This window comes from Rhineura floridana, chromosome 10 (genome assembly GCF_030035675.1).
Source record: "Rhineura floridana isolate rRhiFlo1 chromosome 10, rRhiFlo1.hap2, whole genome shotgun sequence".
NCBI classification, from domain to species: Eukaryota; Metazoa; Chordata; class Lepidosauria; order Squamata; family Rhineuridae; genus Rhineura; species Rhineura floridana.
Genome location: NC_084489.1, coordinates 37,395,635 through 37,420,406, shown reverse-complemented (window position 1 = coordinate 37,420,406; position 24,772 = coordinate 37,395,635). Strand labels below are relative to the sequence as shown.

Here is a 24,772-nt window from a genome sequence, read left to right as displayed (position 1 = left end):
GAGATGATGATTTGTTTTAATATGCTGCCAAACCTTTCTGTGGCTATGTGGGGGTGCTATTGCTATTGTTTTGTTGTTGTTATGTTTTTATAATGTGTTTTATTTGTTTTTGTTTTAACATGGTGTAAGTTGCTTGGGGACCTTCAGGTATCGAATGACTAATAAATCTAATAAATAATAATAATAATAATACCACGGTACAAGACTTGATGCGTTCAACAGTATTTTTCATTCAATTGCAGATTATCTTAACATTAAAAAAGAGGATCAAAACACATTCTTAACTAAACATTTCTATTTCTTTTGTGTGGATAGTTTTGTGACACATAGAAGCAGAGGTTCTAACAGACTTCCAATGTTATTGCCTATGAGAAAAGATTTTAAAAAAATTCTAGCAAGGTGCTTGCAATGAGATTATTGTAAATGTTAAAAGTGATGACAATATTAATCAGATCTGGCAGCAACCACATGGTTAATAATTTTATATCTTTAAAATTGTCATGTAAAATGTAGCTGAGAACTTATTATTAATTTTGTGACATCAATAGGGTTTTTACTTGAAATGAACCTATATGACATACACAGCTACTTTAATTATTGCAATACCTTTAGTTTCCACTTCATCATATATTTTACTGGGATGACTAAGGTTTTGGATGCTTGCTGAAACAGCTCTTATTAGCATTACTCACAAAAAGTACCCTCAGTTTGCCTCATCCCAATCAAAAATCTGAGTGAGTTTCAAATTCAAACAGCTTATTCTTTTTGACTGAGAGTTGGATACATTTGTGAAAGTTATTTTATGATTTTAATTATAATGCCACAGTTGTGGCCTAGTGAATTGAAGAAGCCTGTAACATACACAGACAGGCTAACATACACAAACGGGTCTTGCTGTATGGTGGTCAGACAGTACACTTGGGCTGCCATAATGTAGCCACAATCATACAAGTTAGGATGAGTTAGAACCTGTACCTCTCCAGGTATTGATGGGCTCCAACTCCCATTAGCCGTAGCCAGCATAGGTAATGGTCAAGGACGATGGGAGTGATCGTTTAATAAAATTGGGAGAGGCACAGGTTACCCATCCCTGCATTAGGTTGTGGTGAGTTTTCTTTCTTGTAACTTCACCATGGTGGATTGATTTCTGAGAGCCACATAGAAACATGAAGATTGCTAACCAATAGTTTGTGCAGTAGTCTCCTGCCTCTGGAAACCGCATTGCAGGAAACAAAGCAACAGCTGCCATTTTCCCTATCACTGCTGCACCTCTTACCTTCCTAGGCCGATTTTGTACATCACCTTGAGATACATATGTGGAAGGTGACGACTATTCATCATCATGTGAAAGGTATGGGCTGCTGCCATTCGGTGAAGACAATACTAAGCTAAATGGGTTGATAGGCTGACTCTGTATAAGACAGCCTCCTATGCTGCTTTGTACTTCTGAAAAGGTCAGGAACCAAAAGGAGTAAATAAGAGGAAAGCCCACATAGGAAATGCTGAATCACTGGGCACTTGTGCATGGTGCTGGAGTGGTTTGTTTTATCATAGCTTTGTGTTATTATCATTTATATAATGACTACAGAATCATACTCAAAGAGTGCTCAAACTGGGGGGAGGTAATGAGTGGGGTACCACAGGGCTCGGTCCTGGGCCCAGTGCTCTTCAACATTTTTTATTATTTGGATGAGGAGGTGCAGGGAATGCTTATCAAATTTGTAGATGATACAAAATTGGGAAGTATAGTTAATACTCTGGAAGACAGAAACAAAATTCAAAGGGATCTTGATTGGCTGGAGCATTGGGCTGAAAACAACAGAATGAAATTTAACAGGGTGTAGGATAAGTGTAAAGTTCTACAGCTAGGAAAAAGAAACCAAATGCACAGTTATAAGATGGGGGATACTTGGCTCAGCAGTACTACATGCAAGAAGGATCTTGGGATTGTTGATCACAAGCTGAATATGAGCCAACAGTGCAATGTAACTGTAAAAAAGGCAAATGCTATTTTAGGCTGCATTAACAGAAGTCTAGTTTCCCAATCGTGTGAAGTACTAGTTCCCCTCTATTTGGTACTGGTTAGGCCTCATGTTGGGCACTGTGTCTAGTTCTGGGCACTGTGTCTAGTTCTGGGCACTGTGTCTAGTTCTGGGCACTGTGTCTAGTTCTGGGCACTGTGTCTAGTTCTGGGCACTGTGTCCAGTTCTGGGCACTGTGTCCAGTTCTGGGCACTGTGTCCAGTTCTAGACACGGCATTTTAAGAAGGATGCAGACAAACTGAACAGCTTCAGAGGAGGGCAAGAGGATGATCAGGGGACTGGAAACAAAGCCCTATAAGGGGAGACTGGAAGAACTGGGCATGTTTAGCCTTGAGAAGAGAAGACTGAGGGGAGATATGATAGCACTCTTCAAGTCCTTGAAAGATTGCCACACAGAAGAGAGCCAGGATCATCCCAGAGTGCAGCACATGAAATAATGGGCTCAACTTACAGGAAGCCATGTTTAGACTGAACATCAGAAAAAACTTCCTAACTGTTAGTGGTACAACAGTGAAACCAATTACCTAGGGGAGGTGGTGGGCTCTCCAACACTGAAGGCATTCAAGAGGCTGCTGGTTAGCCACCTGTAGGGTATGCTTTCAGTTGTATTCCTGGATTGAGCAGGGGGTTGGACTCGATGGCTTTATTGGCCCCTTCCAATTCTATTATTCTGTGTTTCTTTTTCATCATTTTTGAAATGTTGAGTGCTTGGTAATGTTGCCTTAGAGTAAAACTGTGTTCCACTGATTTTTACCTAGCACAAACGACATCAAAGTGGAAATTGAGAAACGTACTTTATTTGAAGTAAGTTCATTTTTGTAGTTACTACCCAAACAACCCGTAGAGCCTTGAAAAATAAAAAAGGCTACAGATACTTGCTTTTTGCGCTCTAGTTCCATGCAGACAGTACATTTAAAAAAAACACAGTCACTGAGCTCAGCTAGGCACCCGTCAACCCCCCAGCTTGCCCACCCCTAAGCCTGGCCTTCAATATTCTCCTTAGCCTGGTGATCATTCCCCCTCCACATCCACCTTGTTTTACCATCGCAATATTCTTGATGGGTGCTTGTATGTGAAGTCTCACTGCAGAGCACCCTATAAGGATTTTGAGAGAAGACCAGCGTTATTTCATAGGCCCTTCCTACTTTGTGGTTACCCAGGGCAGTCGTTTGTGCAAACACTCCCTTTGTGGCAGGTGGCCTTTCATCAAAGTTCTTAATTGTGCCCCTGAATACTCACTGTTCTGCAGTGTTGGGGACAGTATGGAGTAGCGCCAACTGTGTCTCTTGATATATGTTCTCTGTTCTCTTGTTGGGGCTTGTATCTGTCCGTGGTGTGTTGCAACTGGCAGTTGAATTTGGCAATAAAGTACTGGCAGGGAGATGGGACATGCAAGCATAGTTCAAATGGGAAGGGGTTACTAAATGTTCACAAGCTCATAAGGGAAAAGCAACAAAGGCAGGACTCGTTCATCAGAAACGATAGCTGGCAAACCAAGAACAGATCACAGAGTACTAATAAGCAGCTCAGTTCAGTTTTTTTGGAGGACTACTTGGATAATGGCATAATAGCTGCAGGATCTGGGTTTTAGCCTGTCCCTCACCATCCTTAAAGTAGTGTGTTACAAATTCTGTTTGTGACAGCACCATATCTTTTGCCTCCTGATTAGCAACTAAGAAGGCCAGGTTGTATCCCCATGATGGGGCTGGATTTGGCTCAGGGTCTACAGTTGCTAACCATATAGCTTCCCTCTTCTTTCCCACATATTCTCTGATGAAAGCAGGGGTGGCTAACCTGTGGTCTTCTGGAAGTTGTTGGACTCCAACTCCCATTATTTTTAGGTAGGTCATTGTTCCAAACTTCACTGATAAGTAAATGAGTGTGGAAAGAGACTTGCCCAAGCCACATACTAAGACCACAGCTGACCTGGGTTTGGCACTCTCATTTCCCAGATCCAACTGCCTTTTTATAGGGTGGGGATTGATTGAAGCTTGCTGGGAGAAAGCACAGCCAATTTCAGAGATGCAGCAAGTATTTGAGAAGGGGATGTTTAATAGTGTGACAGATCCTTTCCAGTTAAAGATAAGGCATGTATTTATTATTTATTTGTTAGATTTATACCCTGCCCTTTCTCCCAATAGGAGCCCAGGGCAGCAATGTACATCCTCTCTTGGAACTAGCCCACCTTGAACTGGGGCTTATACTTCACCTCTACTGCTTCCTATTCCATAAGGGGGAGGGGAGGCCTTTTCATGGGAAAGCAAGTGAAGGACTAGGCTCCCAGCTGCCAGGAGGAAGGGTGGGATATAAATCAAATAATAAATAAATAAATAAATCTACACAGGAGACAGCCCATAGGGCTTCTCCTAGGCAGCAACTGACAACGAGCCCCATGATGCCCAGTTCTGTATATCAGTTGCCACTGAGGTTAAATTGGTCTGACCAATCTTAGCTATCTGAAAAAGAAGGAATGATAAAGTAATGATCAAAATTGTGTGTCCTGTATGGCTGCTTGTGTCAATCAGGCCTCAGATACGGTACCCATAGGAAAATGAGGGGCAAAAATCCAAAAGTAACAGTAGGATTATAACTTCATTAGGGCTTTTAATATCACAAAGCAGACAGCAAGCTTTTGAGTTCTGCAAAACTCTCGTTCAGGTTGGATGTAAAGCAACAAGCAACACATTTGGAAAGGGTAAGGGAGATATAATAAGTGTGATGGAGCTCCACAAAGTCTGCAGTTTGTAGCAAAACAGAATGCAAAACAGTGACACAGACTTAGGGTGCAACCTAATTCATTTTTCCTTGGGAGTAACAACCAGTGAACTAATGTGCAGGACTGAAGAGTTAAGTGCAATCCTAAGTGTACTTAGAAGTACACTGAAGGGGGCTTCTCCCAGGTGTACCAAGATTCTGCCGGTTGTAAAACAGAATTCAGGTTTCACCAAGAGCTGCTGAGACAACAAGCAGCATGACTGTTATTTTAAAAATATGCTCATATGTGCTGTGGTAGTGGGGAATGCACTGTGTACATGGTCAGATGCTCGCTTTCTCCTGTTCTGTGACTGAGCCCTAGAGTTGGAGAGCTCTGGGGACGAACCTTAGCTAAAATTAAGTCCTTGAGACACCGTTTCAAAAATGCATGTGTGAATCAGCGCAGTTGTACGAAGGCATTCTTGTGCCGTCTCCGACGACTGAATTGGGGACGCTGGCCTGGCTCCCTTAGAGTTATCCAGCCCTCCCCAGGGGCGTGGGGGGGCTTATCTCCATGAGTCGCTTCCTTCTCCCAAATCCATCTAGCTGGATATTTTTTCCAAGCTGACTCACAGAACTAATGGCAGCGTCCTGTCATCCCCGGCGCGGCAAGCTGTTGCTTGTGCCGCTTTCGCATTACACAGTCCTCCTCCGTGCGTTGTGAATGGCTGGAGGAGAGGCGGGCGGGGGCGGAGCTCGCCCAGAACACGCCTCTCCCGGCTCCGCCCGCCGCTCCGCTCTCTCACTAGAGCAGGGACCGCAATGATTTAGAAGTTCAGGAATCCCACGTGACGTCACGGAGGGTGATGTAATGCTTCTCTAAATAGAACGTATTGTAACCTTCTCTCAGTCCAACGTGGTTCCTTCACCCAAGCTGCTGGTCCTTTCCCTTCTTACACATGTTGGGTAAGTCCCTAAATATATCGAACTGCCTTTCTTTTCTTTTCTTTTCCCAAATTCAACTTTGCGCTGCATTGTTAAACTCGCCTTGTCGAGCCCCCTTTAAAGTTCTCGCTTGCAGAGAATTCTGATGTTTTCTTATTTTTTTTCTTGCCCTAACGCACGCGCGCGCGTGTGTATGAAATCAACACAGTGGCAGGGGTGGGGGGGAGAACACACAAAGTGGAACGAGAAAAGGCGATCGAGTCAAAACTGCGAAATGTTTGCAAACGAGGTGTCTTTCTTTCTGTTTTGTTTTGCTGTTATGTCTGGGATTTTGCCCGGTTCCCTACAAGTTGATGATTGTTTGGTTAGAAGTTTCACTTGGAGAATGAGCCGGTCTCGTTTCAAGCTGGCGATCGGGAGCCAGCGACGAGGTTGAAAGCGTGAAAATCGAACCAGGAAGATGTAACACTGGGGATGCGGGCGACTTCGTGCTTCGGTTCCTTTGCCCCGCGCAGTGACATTCGCTTGTCGCTAAGTGACCTTAATTGGGATTTATTTATTTATTGCGGGCGGGGGGCGAGATAACGTGACTGCAGTGTAGAGAGTGAAAATGGGGAACTTTGAAATACAAACAGCGAAGAAGCGACCGAGGCAACCTTTGCGATCCCTTTCCTGCTGAGAGGCACGGGAAAGAAATGTGTGAAAGTTTGGAAGCGGTTGTGCCTGTGAGCCAAAGAGGTAGCGAAAAAAGCCGTCCGCTTGCTGTCAGGAGGTGGCCGCGCGTGTGTCCCACCCCACCCGTCACTGAGATCCACCCGACCTGTGGTCAAAGTCACCCCCTCCAGCATTTTTGGGGCTTCTGCGGCTTGAGGAAGCCTTGCCCGCGAATCCCAGATTTGTAGTGGGTTAGCTGTGAAGTGCTCAGTCAGATGTTGAGAGCGGTGCACTTTCTACACTCTCAGAAACACCCCACACCTACGTTCTCCTGGGTTTTTTTTTTAAAGGTCTCGAGTGGGAGGCAATCAGCCCCTGCTCTGTTTCTTTGAAACAAATGTCTCCCTGAGTTGAGACGACTCATGCTGAGGTCTCCTCTTATCCGCAGAAAACCAGATAGGTACATCTCGTTGCCAACAAGTTGCCACCTCCTTGAGGTGGGTGAAGCTCTTCTTGTGGCGGATCTGTTGAGAGAGAGCGGGAGCAGGCTCGTTGCCCCTCACCCCACCCCCGCTGCTGCCCTAGTAGCCCAGCGTAATATCTTCCTTGTTTGGTGGAATGACAGCGCTCTGGCGCTCGCTATCCCTAGCGACCCGCAGCCCTTCCTCGCCTCGTCCCCTGTCGCTCTCTCGCTGGCTTCAGATCTCCAGCGCGAAAACTTTTGAACTGCGCTTAGAGAGGCCACATTCGCGAACCATAAGCTACCGAGGGCAGTTTCTTGCTCGCTGCATCATATTGCCTTGCGGGGTTCGAGGGAGAGGGAAGAGCCAGAAGCCAATCCATCTTTCCGCTCTGCGCCCTCCTCTCTCCACAACACTAGCCCATCTCCAGTCCCCACATGGTTCCCTGTGGATTTAAAAGCCTGGGAGTCGGTGTATGTGTATATTTGGTTGTTAGGTGGTTGCATCTCTAGGTCCCCCACACACACATACCGTGTCGCCCCCGCCCTATCTGACATTATCACTGGGAGTCAGAGCCTGGATCCTGGGCCATTACGTCATGCTGCAGGCTAGTAAGTGTGTGATTAAGAAACTCCGATGTGGGGGGCTGTTTGGGACGGGGATCCGGAATGCCGATAAAGCCCTGCTACCTGGCTTCAGGTCGACAGCTAAGCATCCCACTCGCATTTCCCAGACTCTTTATATCCTCACCGGTGGGTTGCCTCTCTCTCTCCCCCAGGCTCGTCCCTGGCCTCAGTTTTGCCCTTCTAGAATGAGAAGAGCGTAAGGGGGAATACCTTGCCAGCTAAACTGGCCTTATGCAGTGTTTGCGCCCGGCCCATGCTGAGCGATCGTCCTAGGGAAACTTCACAGCACCAAAGATAGAAAGAGATTTATCCCGCCCACCAACGCACCCAATCCCTTTAACCGGGAGAGTAGGTAAGTAGCTCGCCTGTCTCTTTAAATCCCCACAATCAAGGGGCGTGAGGAGACTTTTCTTACATGTATTGGGTCCAATACGTAGTTTGGATGAGGAAAAAGAGGGATTGGGAAGGGAGAGTTGGATTTCTTGGCTATCAAACTGTTCACACAATGGTTAAGCAATATCATTCTGATCCCGATTACATCTTGCTTGGAAAAGTTGTATCGATTTCCCCTAGGTTTTTATTTGCAAACCCGTCCCAGGGTGGTTCCAGTTGCAGTCTTACCACTGGATCCTAAAGAGATTGCCCTTGGCTGTTACTAGACCTGAGAGAGTTTTGGAATTGAAGTATATTGAGTCTGGTGTGTCACCCTCAACTAACTCCCAAGAAAACTTTTTTAAAGAAGAAATTGCCATGGAGAAACAGTTAATATAAACTAGGTCTGATTGGCAATTTCAATCCAGATCTTGTGCACACATGCACGCGCGCACACACACACACACACACACACACAATCTGTATTTATATGACTTCAGATTCTTTTTGACACAACTACAATTGTGCTTGTGCTGTGGTGCAATTGAGGGTGGAATTTGCTAGGTTTTTGGCATCTATTACTTTTAGGCTTCAGATAATTTTTTTTAGCAAACAGCTAAAAGGGGTGTGTGTGTTGATCTCCTTCTTTGGGACTTTTTTATCCCCATGCAGGTTGCAAAGCCCCAGAGAGAAGTGTGATTAATGATCAGCGATAAGTGATTAGTGGTTTTATTCAAACTGTTACCTCTGACCAGAAGCACACATCAGAGGATTAAGAGGCTCTTTTAGATAAATGCTCATTAGTGGAAGGGGGAAATCAAAGATAATAGGCAGGCACACAGAGACAACTTTCTAGGGAAATCATTCCTGTCTTTGGAATAATAAGCTCTGTTCACAGAAATGCACTTTAATTTAAAAGTTGCTTTTATCTTGTAAATCAAAGTTTGATGCAGAAGTCCACCGGGCTATTATAACCCAGATTTTCCCATATCCACAGGACACAGATTATCCTGGTCATGATATTTTTTTCATATAAAGAAACAATTGGGATCTTGAAAGAAACTAAACATTCCCAAGTCAAAGTATTAAGGTATCCACTCAAATGTAGCCTGAAAGACCTGTTGCCAGTTAACTAGATGTTGCAGTACAGTGCTAGAGATGTATAGCACTGGATTATGAGTTAACTTAGCATGCAGCAGCTTGCTGGGTGTCCTTTAATATTTACAACAAAGTTGATTCTGTCTCGGGTTAAAGGACAGGCAGTTCATTACATTTTTAGTCACATTTTCCAAGAGAGTTAAAGGCACATGGAAAAATTAATCTCACTGCTTCAAGAAATAGAGGGAATGAGAGCAGGTGGTGGGTGGCAAACACTCCAACCTGACTACTTGATTAAAGTAGTGACTTGGAGTAGGAGATCTGCTTTCATCTGGTTGATCAAGCAGTTACAACTCTGATAGTCTTACAGTCAAAATCATAGAATCAAACGGAGAAAGTTGTTGAGAAAGAAAACAACATTGTCACTAGGAAGAAGTTGATTTGCGGGTTGAAGGCAGCAACTTCCTCCCCCCCCCTTGATTGTCTGCTCTTTTCTTATGTTGTCTGTGCTATCATCCATATGTTTTGTGGAGAATTAATATATATTGCTCATTATACTTTTCTAAGGTTGTATGATATTGGTGAGTACTTCCATTTATAGATATTGACTGCACTGGAATTAGGGAGCTCATACATTTGGTTGCATTAGAAAAAATAAATTGTTATATGGTGTGAATGGTTACACATTACTATGAATACTCGGATTAGGCTGCTTTTAAAAAGACATTTGCATGCAACTGAGGTGGAGAGAAATATGTCAGCCTAAGGATAATAAATTTAACTGAAGTGTTATTTAGGATTGCAGTATAGATAGTCTGGAAATGAAAGTTCCTCTAGAAGTATATCTGATATTTATAAAGATATCTATATGAAAGACCTGAGACAAACCCATTTACACAGCAAACTATATTAAAAGAGCAAAAGCTGGTGTTGTCCATTTTGTCATTCAAACTGAAATGGGAATGGGGTTGAGGAAAGAGAGATCTAAAAATAAGCTTACTTTAAAACAGAAGGAAAAGCAAGATAAAGTGGTTGAGCTATACTTTTCTGTGACTCTTGACGACACTGTATACATACATTTGGATGTTGCGTAGACTGATATTTACCATAAGGGCCTTTTTCAGACTCTACAAAAATGCTCTTACTCTCTTGGCCTGGTTAATACAACCTTTTATAGCATTGCGCCTAATCCAACTTTACAAAATTTCCACTCTCATGTGGAAAATAATGTACAACCTATGTATGGTTCTCACACGTGTGTATTTCAAGCTGTGTGAGACATGTGAGGATGGTCATCACATGTGTATGGCTACCACTGAAGAGTGCTTTTTATTGTAATTTTGTAACATTTTATAACAGCTGTCAACAGTGGTTCACATCAAGCTTATGGTGCTAGAGTGTACTTTCAAAATGTTTGAGGTATACAGGGAGTCAGGACATGTATATCCATTGGCAAATGTAGTAGCCACTGCATAGTATGTGAAGTGGCCCTTAGCTGGAAGGGGGGCAATTAAAATTGACTTAAGACACTTGTTATTTTGCCATCCTTCCATGTTAGCAAATCTTATTCATGCTGACAGTAAGGACAAAGAAATTCAATCTGCACACCTCAACTTAAATATACAAGATCAAACCAAACCTTGTGGGATATTTTGTATTTCAGCACAACCCAGAACCGGGTTGCCTGTCATTAAGAGAACTCTGATAATAAATTATTTTAATGGTTTGGGCAAATTTAGAATAGTCTATTGTTCTTTAAAATAAATAGTAACTTTTTCTGGAAATCATCTAATGTGTCTAATTAACTGCCTAGAAAAAATAATATGTAGGCTTAACTTGGGAACCTGTGTTTGGTGTGATTCTCCTTTATGTAAAAACCAAATCTGGGTTCACATGAAGTTTTATACAACTGACTATCTTCCCAATGGAAGATCAAATAAGCCCTGAGTTAAATTTTACAGTTTTAAAGTTCTGTCAACGTTTCTATTCTTTTGCCAAAGTATATTAATGCACAGCTGTTAAACCTTTTAGTTCAGCAAGCTGACAATTATCTTCAGTGAAAGATAGTGAAATTTGGTTCTAATCATTACCTTTGTCTACATCTCTGACTATATAAAACTGGTTACGTAGTTACCTTTGTTTAAAATCCATGTTAAACCCAGGATTCTAAAGGCTGTTAAATTTTTCTGTCATTTTACTATTTAGCTGAATCTAATCCTTTGCTGAATTATGTTTTGGGTTTGTACTACATTTCTTACATGTAGATTTTTTTGGATCATTAAAAAGCTAACTAGCTTTAAGTAGGCTGTGATCCAATACATGTTTACTCAGAAGTACACTCCATTGGGTTCAATGGAATTTACTCCAGGTAACTGTTTATTGGATTGCAGTTTAAGTAATCTAAAACATATTACAAATTCATATAGTTCGGATCCAGTTACATATTGTTACCTAATTTGATTAGCTATGCTATACTAAGAGAAGAGCCAGTGGTTAGAATGTCAGATTGGGACCTGCTTGACCATGAAGCTCACTGGCTGACCTTGGGCCAGTCACTGTCTCTCAGCTGAACCTACCTCACAGGGTTATTATGAGGATAAAATGGGGATGGAGAGAACTACGTACGCCACATTGAGCTCTTTGGAGGAAAGGTGGGATTTAAATATAATAATAAATAAATAATTCATACATGGATTTGAGAGTACAGAACTCCTACCCCTAGTTAGTGTGTGTTAAGAGCTACAGTCCTAGACTGCAAATCTGTACATAATTAGGTTGCTTGAATTCCTCTGTAGCCAATACAGGACAGGGCAGGATTGTGGCTCTGGTCTTCCAGTTGCAGAACACTGCCAAATCCAATATCTGAAGGCTACAAATCAGGTATAACTCAGTGCATGTCACATAGTTGCATCAGGAAATACCTGGTGAAGCCCAGCAAATAACGTAATCACCATTTGCACCTACCCTGATAGTCTTTCTTGGGAACCTGCCTTTCTCTCTTAGAAAACTTAATGAATCATTCTGTTGACTCAGTTTTGTGAGGTGCAAAATGTGATATTAAGTATGAACTGAAGCATTAAAGACTACACAATGGATGTCTTTCTCTAAATTACTGTTTAAACATGGAAACACATGCAAAACACATGTTCATAACTTTTAATGCTTGTACCCTGGCACTACTATCTGACTTTGGAAGTTGATTGAAATGTAATTTGTTTGCAGTTAAATATGCTTAGGATTGCTGTCTTTACATACCAATCCTGAGCATGTTTACAGAACAGAACTTAGTTCTAAATCATGCTTTTGCGATAAGGGTGTTAAGTTGTTAATACACTATTTTTCTGGGTGCAAAAGTGGATTACTTACCATACAACCCTGTAATATTTACTGCATAGTAAGTACCATTACATCTAATGTAGCTTACTCCCTGGTAAGCATGCATAGAACTGCAGCTAGTCTATAAAAAAATGGACTGCCTGCAAGTCAATCCCGACTTATGGTGACCCTATGAATAGGTTTTCATGGTAAGCGGTATTCAGAGGGGTTTACCATTGCCTCCCTCTGAGGTTAGTCCTCCCCAGCTGGCTAGGGCCTGCTCAGCTTGCCACAGCTGCGCAAGCCAGCCCCTTCCTTGTCTGCAACTGCCAGCTGGGGGGCAACTGGGCTTCTTGGGACTATGCAGCTTACCCACGGTTACTCAGATGGCAGGGCACATAACCCCTGAGCCACTTACTGTGGGGTGATCTTTAGCTGGCCCTTGATACCCAGGAGACACAAGCGGGGATTTGAACTCACAGACTCTGGACTCCCAGCCAGGCTCTCCTCCCCACTGTGCTGTACAGCTGTCAACTGAGTTATAGGTTGTGTTAAAAGAATTAGAAAATGTTTCTACAAGCAGTAATTATTTGAATATAATTGTTATAGCTGTCATTCATATTCCTTAATAATAACTGTTTAATGGGGAATAATGGAAACTACCACAGTGTTGAGTTTTTATAGCTAAAACAGTTATTGCTAAGATATTTTCATGCCTGAGCCAGCTAGCATCTTTATAATAATAACACACCTAGCGTTCCCAGTGAAGTTTCTATTCTTTATTATAATACTTATAAAGTATATATTGATCTCTAACATCATTAAAATGCAAATTAAAACAGATAAAAATAATGTTCCCCAAATTAACTAACAACTAATTGGTAAATTCAGTAACTATAAATAAATAAATAAATAAACTAACCAACTAACCAACCAGCAGAAGACACAAAGTAGAACTATTGGGGAAGGAGATATTCCCAGGACCCAGAAAGGCCTGAATTGTCCTCTGAAAAGCACCACGCTTGCCTAACCCGGAAACGCCAACAGAGGGGGCAGAATTAACTTTTATTGAGAAAGAGTTCTGAAGTCTTGGTGCCATGGCTGAGGAGCTGAGTGCTGGGTAGAGTCTTCGTGCCATCTTATCTAGAGAAAGCAAATCTTGCTGCAACCATACATTAGACAATTGTAAAGCGCTCTTTGTGGGGCTGCCTTTGAAAATGTCCGGAAGGTTCAGCTGCTGCAGAATGCAGCTGCCTAGTTACCTGTGGTGGCTAGGCACTCTGAGCATTTTATATCAGCTGCACTGATTGCCAGTTTGCCTCCAGGCCCAATTCAAAGTGCTGATAGTGAGCTTTAAAGGCCTACCTTATTTGGGACCCAGTCTGAAATATTGCCTGTACCATATAAACCTGTCCGGGCTTTGGGATTGGCTTTGGAGTCCCTACTCATGGGCCCATGTCTAAGAATTAGAGACAGGGTCATTCCACTGGTGGCCCCAACATATGGAATTCCTTCCCCAGCATAGCCTCTGCGCTAATATATTTTAATGGGCCAACCAACAAGTTTATTGCCAGGCCGTAGGCCATCTCAACATCCATACAAAGTTTAAAAATGCAAGCATATACATAAAACATCAACAATTAAAATTAGAATTGGGACATGTTATAACCCAAACAGTAAAATGAATTAAAACTATAAAATCCACAGCCTCTAGAGTTCCTAGGATCCCAGATTTTTTAAATACTTAGCCCTCAGCTTTTGAGCAGCAAGGGCAAAATGTGCCACATGATAGGTAACCCAGTAGTCATTATCAACTAAAAGGAAGGGGGCAAATTGATCATCCAGTCCTGGACCTTGACGTTTGATCAAAATATCAAGAAATTTAGATCTAGGATGGGTATAAATCAGGCAGTCAAATAAATAGTGGGTAAGATCTTCTACCTTTCCGGATTGACAGATACACAACCGCTGTTCACGCGGGATCTGTTGGTAACGGCCAAACAAAGTAGCGCTTGGCATTGTTTGAAATCTCAGGGCTGTGAAAGCGTATCTTAGCTGTACAGGTAAGGGGTATGTCAAGTAATTAGCTCTTGTATGGTCAGCTTTAAATAAACCATACCACCTGGAGAACTTAGAATTAGAGATTGTCAAACTGTCCAACCAGACACAATGTCTCTCTATCTGTTCACGAATATTATACCTGCGCAGTACGGAGACTGGCTGTGTTGGAATGTGATATTGGCAATAAACCACCCGAAATTTAGAGTTCCAATATCTGTCTGCAACGGCCACGTCAAAGCAGGCCTTCACCAGTATCTTAGATGATGTATTTGATAGCGAAGCCCAATATGTCAACATAGTTTCATGAATTTGGGCACTGACAGGGAGAAGACCAGTTTCGGCTCTCAGAAACGCGGCAGGAGTACCAGGGGGTAGACACAGAAGTCGTCTGAGAAAGTGATTTTGAATGGCTTCTAACGATGGTAAGGAAGGAACCATCCATCCCCATATAGCCGCCCCATAGATAATCTGAGGGAGGACCTTATTTTGGAAGATTTTCAGGGCGGGGGCCACCAAGTGACCCCCCACCGTCCTATAAAATCTAAGAATTGCCCCTGCGGATCTAGCGGCTGCCAATTTAACAGCCGTCGTATGTCTTTTCCAAGCAAGGGTATCTTGGAATTGAATCCCAAGATATTTAAATGAACGGCATTGGTCTATTGGGTGGTTCCTGATGGTCCATTTGTGATTATGATGTCTATTTCCAAAAACCATTATCTTTGTTTTCTGGTAGTTGATTTGTAAGCCTTCGTTTTTGCAATAGACATGTAAATTCGCCAATAACCTTCTTAGGCCTATGGGAGTGAGAGATAAGAGAATCATGTCATCTGCATATAATAGCATAGTAATCTTCCTGCATCCCGCTGAAGGGGGGGGGAATTTTGAGCCCGCCAGATCAGCTACGATGTCGTTCAGGTATAGGTTGAATAAAGTAGGCGCTAAAAGGCAGCCTTGTTTTACACCTTTATTTGCCACTATTGGATCTGTCAAATTATTACCCACTCTGATTCTAAGACTATTATTGGAGTACATTTCCCTGATTAGGTATAGAAGGCGTTTATCGATGTTGGTCTGGGCCAACTTGGCCCACAGGCGGCCTCTATCAATAGAATCAAAAGCGGCCGCCAAATCAACAAAGGCGTTTTGTAGGGCCCAGTATTGACTGCCTGGCTAGAAAGTATAAAGTGGCACAATGATCAATAGTACTCTGTCCTTTCCAGAACCCTGCTTGTTCAGGGGAGATAATTGCGTTAGCCACTTCCCACTCCTCCAATTTAAGCAGGAGAAATTTACTATATAACTTGGCTCCAATATCCAGCAGACTAATGGGCCGATAGTTATTTGGATCGTGTTTCACTCCTTTTTTAAAAATGGGAATGATGATGCTCTGTTTCCAGCCCTCCGGCATAATACCCGTATTATTAATCTGAGTAAATAGTTTAGCCAGAATAGGAACCCACCAGTCTGGAAAGTTGATAAAAAGTTCAGGGGGGATCATATCTTCCCCCGGCGCCTTACTCCTTTTTAATGAGGAGATGAGAGTCCTGACTTGGGATGGCGTAACCGGAGGCCAGTTGGCAAGATTGACCTCTTTACAGAGCGCAGGAGGGACAGTGATTACGACCGGAGCTGTGTAAAGCTTGGTAAAGTGGTCATGCCATCCAGAGGCGGGAATTTGACTAGATGAAAACTGTCTATAAGCACCAGTCCCACCAGCTACCAGATCCCAGAATAAACGCTCATTACCTTCTAACATTGCTTGATTAAGCCATTGCCATTGAGCTCTCACAAACAGAGCCTTTTTTTGTCTAATCAGAACCTTATATGAGGAGCGAAGGTGGATGAGATGGTCGCGGCAGAATGAAGTTGGGGCCCTTATCGCTCTCCATGCATATTTGATAAGCTGACGCTTAGCAATTTTACAATCATAATCAAACCACTTCGTGCTCACCGGGCGAGCGGCCTTATGAGGAGCTTTCCAGATCAGCAAAGGTTTGAGCAAAAGTGTGATACGATGATAGGAGTTAAGAACATCTGTCTTAGAGTCCATAACTGCTTGCCCGAGTGAGATTAGGGTGCTGTTCTCCAGTAATTGTAGAGTGGAAGAATGTAGATTTGGGGACCAACGTACTCTGCGCTAATATATTTTAATGGCCCTTTAACACCTTTATATCACAAACTACTTTTAACTAATATTTATACTGGGAATCTACCACTTTGCATTTTTTTAAAATACATTTTCTGCTGCTTATTTATATAATTTTTTTTGTTTATATTGTTTTATCCACTGTTGATATAATTCTTTTAGATGTCTATATGTGTTTTATTTGGATGGTTCTAATATTGTGCACCACATCCTGAAAAGCAGCTTATAAATATAGATTTAAAAAAAACACAACACCATCCCTCTGATACTGCAAACAGTGAGTGAAGCTGAAACAACATTGTTAAGATAGATTCATATGGGAGAAGGTGGTCCTTTAGGCTTCTTGGGTGTCAGAAACCCTGGATAGCTGCTTCCAGTCAGTGTAGACCAGGGATGGCATCTTCACTGTTCTCCAGATATTGTTGGATTACAACTCCTATCAATCCTAGTCAGAGGTGATAAGAGCTGTAGTCCAGCCACATCTGGAGGGCCATAGGTTCTCCTTCTCTAATGCAGACAGTACGGAACTAGATGAATCAATGGTCTGATTTGGTATACAAGTCAGCTTGATATGTTCATACATTTGGCCATATAAGGCTTTAAAGGTCAGCATCTGCACTTTGAATTGGGCCTGGAAAGCAACTGGGTGCCAATGAAGCTGTCTGAAGATTGGCATATGTTCCCTGTAGCCCACCCCAGTCAAAAATCTGGCAGCTGCATTCTGAATCAGTTGTCATTTTCAAGAACTCTTCAAAGGCAGCCCCACATTCTCTTAAAGGTTGGCATTCTGATTGTGTGTGATTTTTTAAATCTGCAAATGGTGATTGTAGCAAAACATTTGAATGTACGGGGTTATCCAAAGTGAAATGGCTGTGTCTGGTCTATCTGTTCTTCAATGAGGGAGAGATTTTTCTATTTTTTTCCTGTGGATTTTTAGGCTTTCAGAGTAAAACACTTTAAAATCTTAGGATAATTTCCTGAGTTTATGAGATTTTATGCTTTTTTCCCTTTTTTTCCTCTCCTCTGGTTTGAAATTCAAAGAAGTCAATCCCCCAAAGTAATTTTAAATAAATATTTTAGATAGTTACACTTACCAGTGTTAGTTTAATTTTAATTTAATGCAGTACGTCTGGTTATCAGGATCTCCTCTCATTGTGTTATTCTAATCTAGGACCATTGCCAAAAAGATTGCACAGCTTGTTCTATATGCCTGTTGGTGTTTAGGGCTGGTATTTCTCAAGCAGCATCTTCTTATACATCCACCAGGTATTAGAATCCTATGTCACCTGTGCTTAAACAGCTGCACCAACTGAGCCAGTTTCTAGACACAATTAAACATATTGGTGCTTACCTTTAAAACCCTTTATGGCTCAAAATCAAGGCATCTGAATATCACCTCTATATTACCTGCCATTATTTATTTATTTATTACATTTATACCCCACCTTTCTTTTCATGATAGAAACCCAAGGTGGCTTACATATGGTTCCCAGGAGGTCTCCCATCCAGGCACTGACCAGACATGTGCCTTCAGACCATAGCCTTGGGCCATTATGTTGAGTTCTTCCTTGGAGGTCATTCTCTGGGTGCTCTGGGAATTAATTTAATCATAAAATAGTAGAATTGGAAGGGCCCTATAAGGCCATCGAGTCCAGCCCTCTGCTCAGAGCAGGAATCCAAGTACAGGATCATGTTCTTCCTCCAAATGGTAGGATACAAATATTATTCAATCAGTAAAATGCAGAACTTGTTACGGCATGGTTAAAGAAAGAAAAATATTCAGGAGTCCCATAGAGTATATGCAAGCTCTTGGATGAACCTAAAATACTTCCCTGGATTGTGGACCAGGTGACTGTGGGATGTGACAGTTTACTTCATTGAAGGAAGTGGATGAATTGTAAGGAAATAAATTGAGTTAATTAAATAAAATGAGGCTGGGGAAGGAACTGGCAATCCCACCCCATATATACAGTCTGCCTAGTAAACATTGCAAGACGTCACCCTAAGGGTCAGAAGCGACTTGCACTATAAGTGCGGGGACACCTTTACCTTTTTAAAAATGAGTTAGTTTAGAAGCTTGAACAGGTTATGTGCTCATACAACGCATACTTGGAAAATGCAGATTTGTAATCACTTAAGAGTCAGTCTCATTAACCACCCTGTTGCATTTATTGTGATGGCGGTAAAGTGTGGATCACTTCTACTCTGATTACAGATGAAGTATGGATTCCAATTCAGTTAGCGGTTGTGAGTTCATAATCGGGACAATAGTCTGGATTAGCTAACACAGAGTACGTGGGTGTGAGCTTGCCTATGTAATGCAAGAGTAAGAAAACTTGTGAAATTACAGTAGTACTGCTATCTGATCCTTAGTTACTCAACTCCTGTAAGTATTCATATTCAGTCTTATAGGATCAGAATAATGCTCTGGAAGACAAACTGCACTTTAAAAAAGTGCTGTTAGAAGTTTGATACTAGCAAATTAAGGATCAAAATGGCCTGATCCACTAGGGTGGCCATGTGTTCTGCTATATAGAGGTCAGTCCTCTATTTGAAGAGCTGTCAGAGGACAGTTCTCTGTTTGAAGGCCTCTGTTTGAATGGCTGTCTGGTCCAAATCTGGTTTAAAGATAAAGAACCCTAGAAGAGAGAGCAGAGGCCTTGAAGTTAGCCATCCTCAATGGACAGCAGACTGAGCAGGCACATACATAGTCACAGGACTTCCCCGCTATGGTGTCAATGTATTGTATTTCTGTTTAAATGACAGTAATTCTTTCTAAATTTGCACCATATTCCTGTGACTGCAATTTGTTTTAACTGTTTTTAATATTGAATTTTAAATTGTGGTAACTCACCCTAGGGCCTGCTAGTGAAGGATGGTAATAATAATAACAATAACAAAACACAACCAGCATGTACTTTTTATGCAGATTTGTGCCATCTTTGGTACTCTTTTTGGTAAAGCATAAGTGGCCACCCTGTCTGCCCTCCAACTGATTTCTGATTGGGATTTTGTGGTCCAGTGGCTTTTCTCTAAAACAAGTTCTCTAGATAGAGTGATATCCAGTTGTGGTGTTCAGGATATGCAGTGGACTTCAGCTTGCCCACACAGGACTTCCCTTCTTCCCTTCTCTACCACACCCCCCAGTGCCACATCCGCCAATCTGCTCTGAACTGGGAGACCCCTCAGGAACAGATGGGGGGATGTGAGGGACTGCAGGAAGAAGGACAGGAAAGAGAATTCCATCGTGTCAACCGCCATAGCATAATACCCCCTCCCCGTGCAAATGTAAATGTGTACTTTGTTTCAGTCTTGAAGATGCATAAACTATTTTGTTACATGATATGAATAATACAAAGGATGGGACAAATGCAGAAAACCATGCATATGGCTCAAATTTTGCAATATGCAGTGTGCTGAATCGCATATAAACATAGTCCATGCTGAATCTAGTTTTGAAACTTTTTTTAATGATTAACTATGGAACACATAGGATGGACTCCTGGGCAAATATATACAAAAATGAATTGGAGTGAAAGGAGACATTTGCCCATCCCTACACTTTTTGTATTTTTATTTACTCTATTTCTTATTGGCATTTGTTTCCCACTTTTGTTCTGCTACAGTTGCATACCCCTAGGAACTATACTGAGTGAACCTTTTTGTGGGTGATGATTTGTCAACTCTTTTATTTAGGACTGCAGTTCTAAATGTCTGGTTTCCAATGTGTTTTGAATGTTTCAAAGCCTTTTGGACTAGATATACAAAATCCACTATTTATAGCCTGATCCCAAGAAGTAGCAGATACAAATAGCTGAAGTAGCAGATACAAATAGCACTAGTGTGCTCTAATAGGAATTGGGGAGAAATTTGATTCAGTTCACATTTAAAGCTGAATTTATCAAATTTGCACTTTCTGAAACAATATGAGAACCGAAACAGACATTCTTAGAAATTTGCACTTACCCATATTTTGCGGTGCAATTCTCCAACCGAGCAGAGTTTAGAAAAATCCATATATTAGGGGACAGTGTGTGCAAAATTAATATACTTGTGAAAATAATACACAAAAATGCATGATATTACAATAAATTGCTTGCAAAAATTAGTTCATTATTCAAAACTATATACAAAAATGTATTTATTAGAAGAAATTTGTGCTAAAATGCTGAATAATTTTCATGAGGGTTTTTTTAATTGCAAATTGCTGCAGAAATGTGGAGAACTAAATGTAAGATGAGAAAGATGAGAAATGGAAAGAACCAAAATTGAAATATAATTGTATGTGATTTTTAATTCTATTTTATTGCTTTGTTTATTTCTTTAATTGTATTCAAATTTGCATTCAAATTATAATATAGCAAAATACAATATAAGAAATAAAAAAGCAACAAAAATATTATTAAAGTCAATATGAATATTTAATGCAGGTGTGTCATGGACCACTTGAATGAAGCTCGCAGACCACTGGCAGTCCATGAACCACCATTTGGGAATCCCTGCTTTACACACTGAATGTGGCATCTGTAGACCATAGGCTCTTTTTAAATCCAAATGTCCTTTAAACTTTTTAAAAAATCCACTTTCACTCCCATTTGAGCCTGCTTTTCTCTTACAGAATCATCTTAATTTGAATTCCACTTCTCTTTCAGAAATGCCTTCTATTTTATTTGGTTTCAGTGAGTACTACTCTGTGGCTTTATTGCGACTGCAGATTTGGCTATATGGGACTAGATCAGGGACTTACTGTTTATTAGTCCCATCTTAAACAGAATTGCTTGGAAATGAATCCCATTTAAATGTGCTCAAGGCTGGAATGTCTGAGTTGCTAGAAAGGAAAAGGGTGGGTGAACATGTATGTTTGCAAGAGCGTTTAATTTAGAATTCTTTTCAGTGTAGCCAGTCAGTAGTCTCACAATCTCCTTTTGCCCTGGAGGCAAAATGCTTGCTGGCACCCTACTGGGAGCTTGTGACATGGGTTCTTGCCAGCTTCTTAGTGCTTTAGAGTTAATTTGATGAAGGCTGCAATCCTATACTTTCTCATCTCAGAGAAGCTCAATTGATCTCAGTGGGACCTGTATCTGAACAGACATGCATAGGATTGCACTGTAAGTGTGAGAATCTAGGAGCAGTCATTCCCAGGTTGTTTTGAGTTTTGCCTAGGAATAGACATGGGGAAAACAAATTGTATGGACATGGCTGTTAAACATTCAATCGGGGGAGGGGGGCTCTGAAGTGTCAGAAGTGGAAGGTTAAGTTTAGGAAATTCCAAGTCTTATATAGGCATTTTCATTGCATCTGCTGTTCTTTCCTTGGATACGATTTAAAAACTGATTTTAGGTTAGCATTGTTTTCTAGAATTTGTCACTGTTGGCATGAAGAATTTTTATGAATTCATATTCAGACCATTGATGCTCTGTGTGTGTGTGTGTGTGTGTGTGTGTGTGTGTGTGTGTGCGCACACAGAAACAAAGATAAGAAACAAAAGATGCCAAGTATAATTCTCATCAGGTATTCCTCTGGTAAAACTAGTTGCCAACAGAGCAAATAGTTGTAGGTTTTAAGCCCTCTATTCTTTAAAGTGTTTATTGAACTTTGTATAGCTGTATTTTAAACAATGGGCATGATCCAGATCAAGATAAGCACCTTTAAACCCCACTGATTTCAATGGGAAAATTTAAGTAATGTGCTTAATTTTGGCAGGATGATGCCCAATGATGTTTGCTTAAATGTTGGTATTCACATACTTGAAGAAACAATGTACACTGCAAATTGTTTTGTTTCAAGCTGGCCCCTTTGCACTGAGGGATATCAGTATATCTAACCCGAAACAAAGATCTTTAACATTTCTTCAGTTGTTCACATGGGCCACGATTCAAAGAACTAGGCCCAAACTAGACGAGACACCATTAGCTTAAAAAAAGCAAATAGCAGGTGAGGGTGTGATCTGGATTGGGACCATGGTGCGTGGAGTATTAGTGAGCTTTTCACCCTTTGCTCCCCATTGTGCGATTAATCTGGTTTGGGGAACCCATGCCCACTATTTGCATCTGAATACAAGCTTCCATTTGCACCAACCAGTGGAAGATTTTGGATTGGCATGGTGGGAGTTCAGGGTGGAGGAAAGAAAGGATTGAAGCTTCTGTTTTCCCATGATGTTAATCTAGACCAGCTTCCATGCCTATTTACTTTTTGAAAGCCATTCACACAATTGTGGCGTCTGGTCTAAGGGAGTTTCAGACTTGTTTTTCTCAAATAAAAGATCCCCTAATTTGTATGGCAAACTGCTTTGGAATTACACTTCAGTTTTAAAAGCAGTTTGTGAAAGGACATGAGGGCGGCGGCCAGCTATTACAAGAAAACAAACAAGAATTTTTACTGGGTTAGCCCAAGCTCAGTGCTTATTGATCCAATATTCTAACTGGAGGATCAACAAGTGGCATCTGTGGCTTGAAGTGCTTTTTATCAGTTTAAGGTGATATGCCAGCTGTGACCTTGCCTGGATGGAGATAGCTCTACCACCATTATCTATCCTGTGCTAACCTCCTGCTTAGCCTATTGCAATGGACTGTATGTGGGCTGCCTTTAAAAATAGGCCTGGAAACTGCAGACGATCCAGGACAAGGCTGCGTGAATATTAACTGAGACTGTGTGGTTTGACTATTCTATGCCTGTGCTTTGTCAGCCAGTCCACTTCTGGAACCAATTTAAAGGGCTGGTTTTTCCTCTCTAGGGCACTGGTGGAGAACCTAGCTCTTCAGGGCAGCGGTAGGAAACATTTCAGCTCAAGGGCCACATTTCCTCATGGGCAATTTTCTGGCACCACATGCTAGGGGTAGGCAGGGGCAAAGGCAAGGTAAGAAGAGCAGTGGATGCAGCTCACCTTTGCACAGGAGGCTACATTTCATGCAGCATCAGAGGTTTCTACACATATACACAGCTCTCCATCCAGGTTGCGGTTAAGCACTCAAGCAGGGAGTGGAGCAGGGCTAGTGAAGGGTGTTGTTTGGGATAGGTTGTGGCTTACAGAGAGCCCCGAGGGCCAGATAGAGAAGGCTGGAGGGCCGCATTTGACCTCTGGGTTTCAGGTTACCCAGGCCTGCTCTGGGATTCAGATAAGGGTCTCTTCCAGTCTGACTTGGAGATGTTGAGGAGAAAACCTGGAATGAATTGCATGTAAAACATGTGATCTGCTGCTGAGCCATGGTCCTTCCCAACCCGGCTGTCCTGTGATGGAACAACCTTCCCAGGGAGGTTTGCCTGGCACCATTTTTGTGGTCTTTTGGGCACCAGGTGAAGATCTTTGTGGTCACACAGGCCTTTTAAATAGTTAGGTTGTCTGGGCCTCTATTTTGTTTTAAATCTGTCTGGGCCTGTTATTTTAAATCTTTCTAATTTGGGAGGGGGGCACATTATGGTGACTTCTTTTTTGTGTTTTGTAGTTTTTATCTTTTTAATAGTTTTATGTTTTAGTTTGCATGTGCGTTGTTTTTAAATTTTTGTGAGCCACCTAGGAAACATCATGTTATGGAGCAGCATACAAATGTCATAAATAAATAAATGAATCTAATAAAAGTACTTTACTTGAAGCTAAGCTGCTTTCAAGATCCTGTTTATCATCTTTATTTATTTCATATTCAACCCAACTTTCTTTCAAGGAACCTAGAGTGGGTGATATAATTCTTCCCAGCCCACCCTGTTTTATTCTCACAACAACCTTTTGATGTAGGTTAGGATGTGAGATGGTGGTGATTGGCCCAAGATTACCTAGTGAGTTTCATGGCTGAGCAGGGTTTAGAAGTCAGGACTCCATCACTTGCAGTTGTAGTCCACTCAAACCATTGCTCTGCACTGCACTGCATTTATAAACTGTATATTCTGTGGGTTGATAGCTTGGAAAATACCATGTGACACTGAAACATTTCATTCCAGTATTCCTAGATACTAAAAGTAGCTCCACCTCAAAAAACATATTTTTGCTGGTCTCATTGAATTTAATGGTACTGGGGCCAGTGGTGATCTAGCAGATGAATTGTGGACCTACCTGTAGGGCTCCAAGGGTTCCAAGGGTTCTGAAGAAGGAAGGTTGACCAAAACAATGTTAGAGAGTTCTGGGCAGTTCAGATACTTTATTCCAGTAATTGTTTTCCCCCTTAAATTAATTACAGCTAAGAGGGACTTATTATAGGGATCATAGCTAGGGTTGCCAGGTCAGAAGCATCCCAAATCCTGAGATTTCAGGGGCAGGCCCTAGTGATGTCACAGGGTGGGGCCCTACTGATGTCACTCTCCTGGTCACTTTCCTATGCCCCACTTACCACCTTCTTTGTTGATGCCCTGCTTTGGGCGCTTACAGGC

At 41.7% G+C, this 24,772-nt stretch overlaps 1 protein-coding gene across 20 annotated transcripts in view; it reads left to right on the top strand.

The window, feature by feature from the left end:
• CREB5 (cAMP responsive element binding protein 5) overlaps positions 1–24,772 on the top strand; it is a 400,244-nt gene that overhangs the window by 5,047 nt on the left and 370,425 nt on the right. For 2 of the 20 annotated variants that reach the window (XM_061585925.1, XM_061585917.1), the window contains exon 1: positions 5,684–5,702. The exons of 15 other annotated variants lie outside the window; for them this stretch is intronic. The gene's annotated coding sequence lies outside the window, so the exon portion shown is untranslated. Of the gene's footprint in view, positions 1–5,636; positions 5,703–7,574; positions 7,775–16,191; positions 16,261–24,772 lie in introns of those variants that run through there. 3 more of the 20 variants (XM_061585920.1, XM_061585923.1, XM_061585919.1) reach the window with 3 other exon arrangements.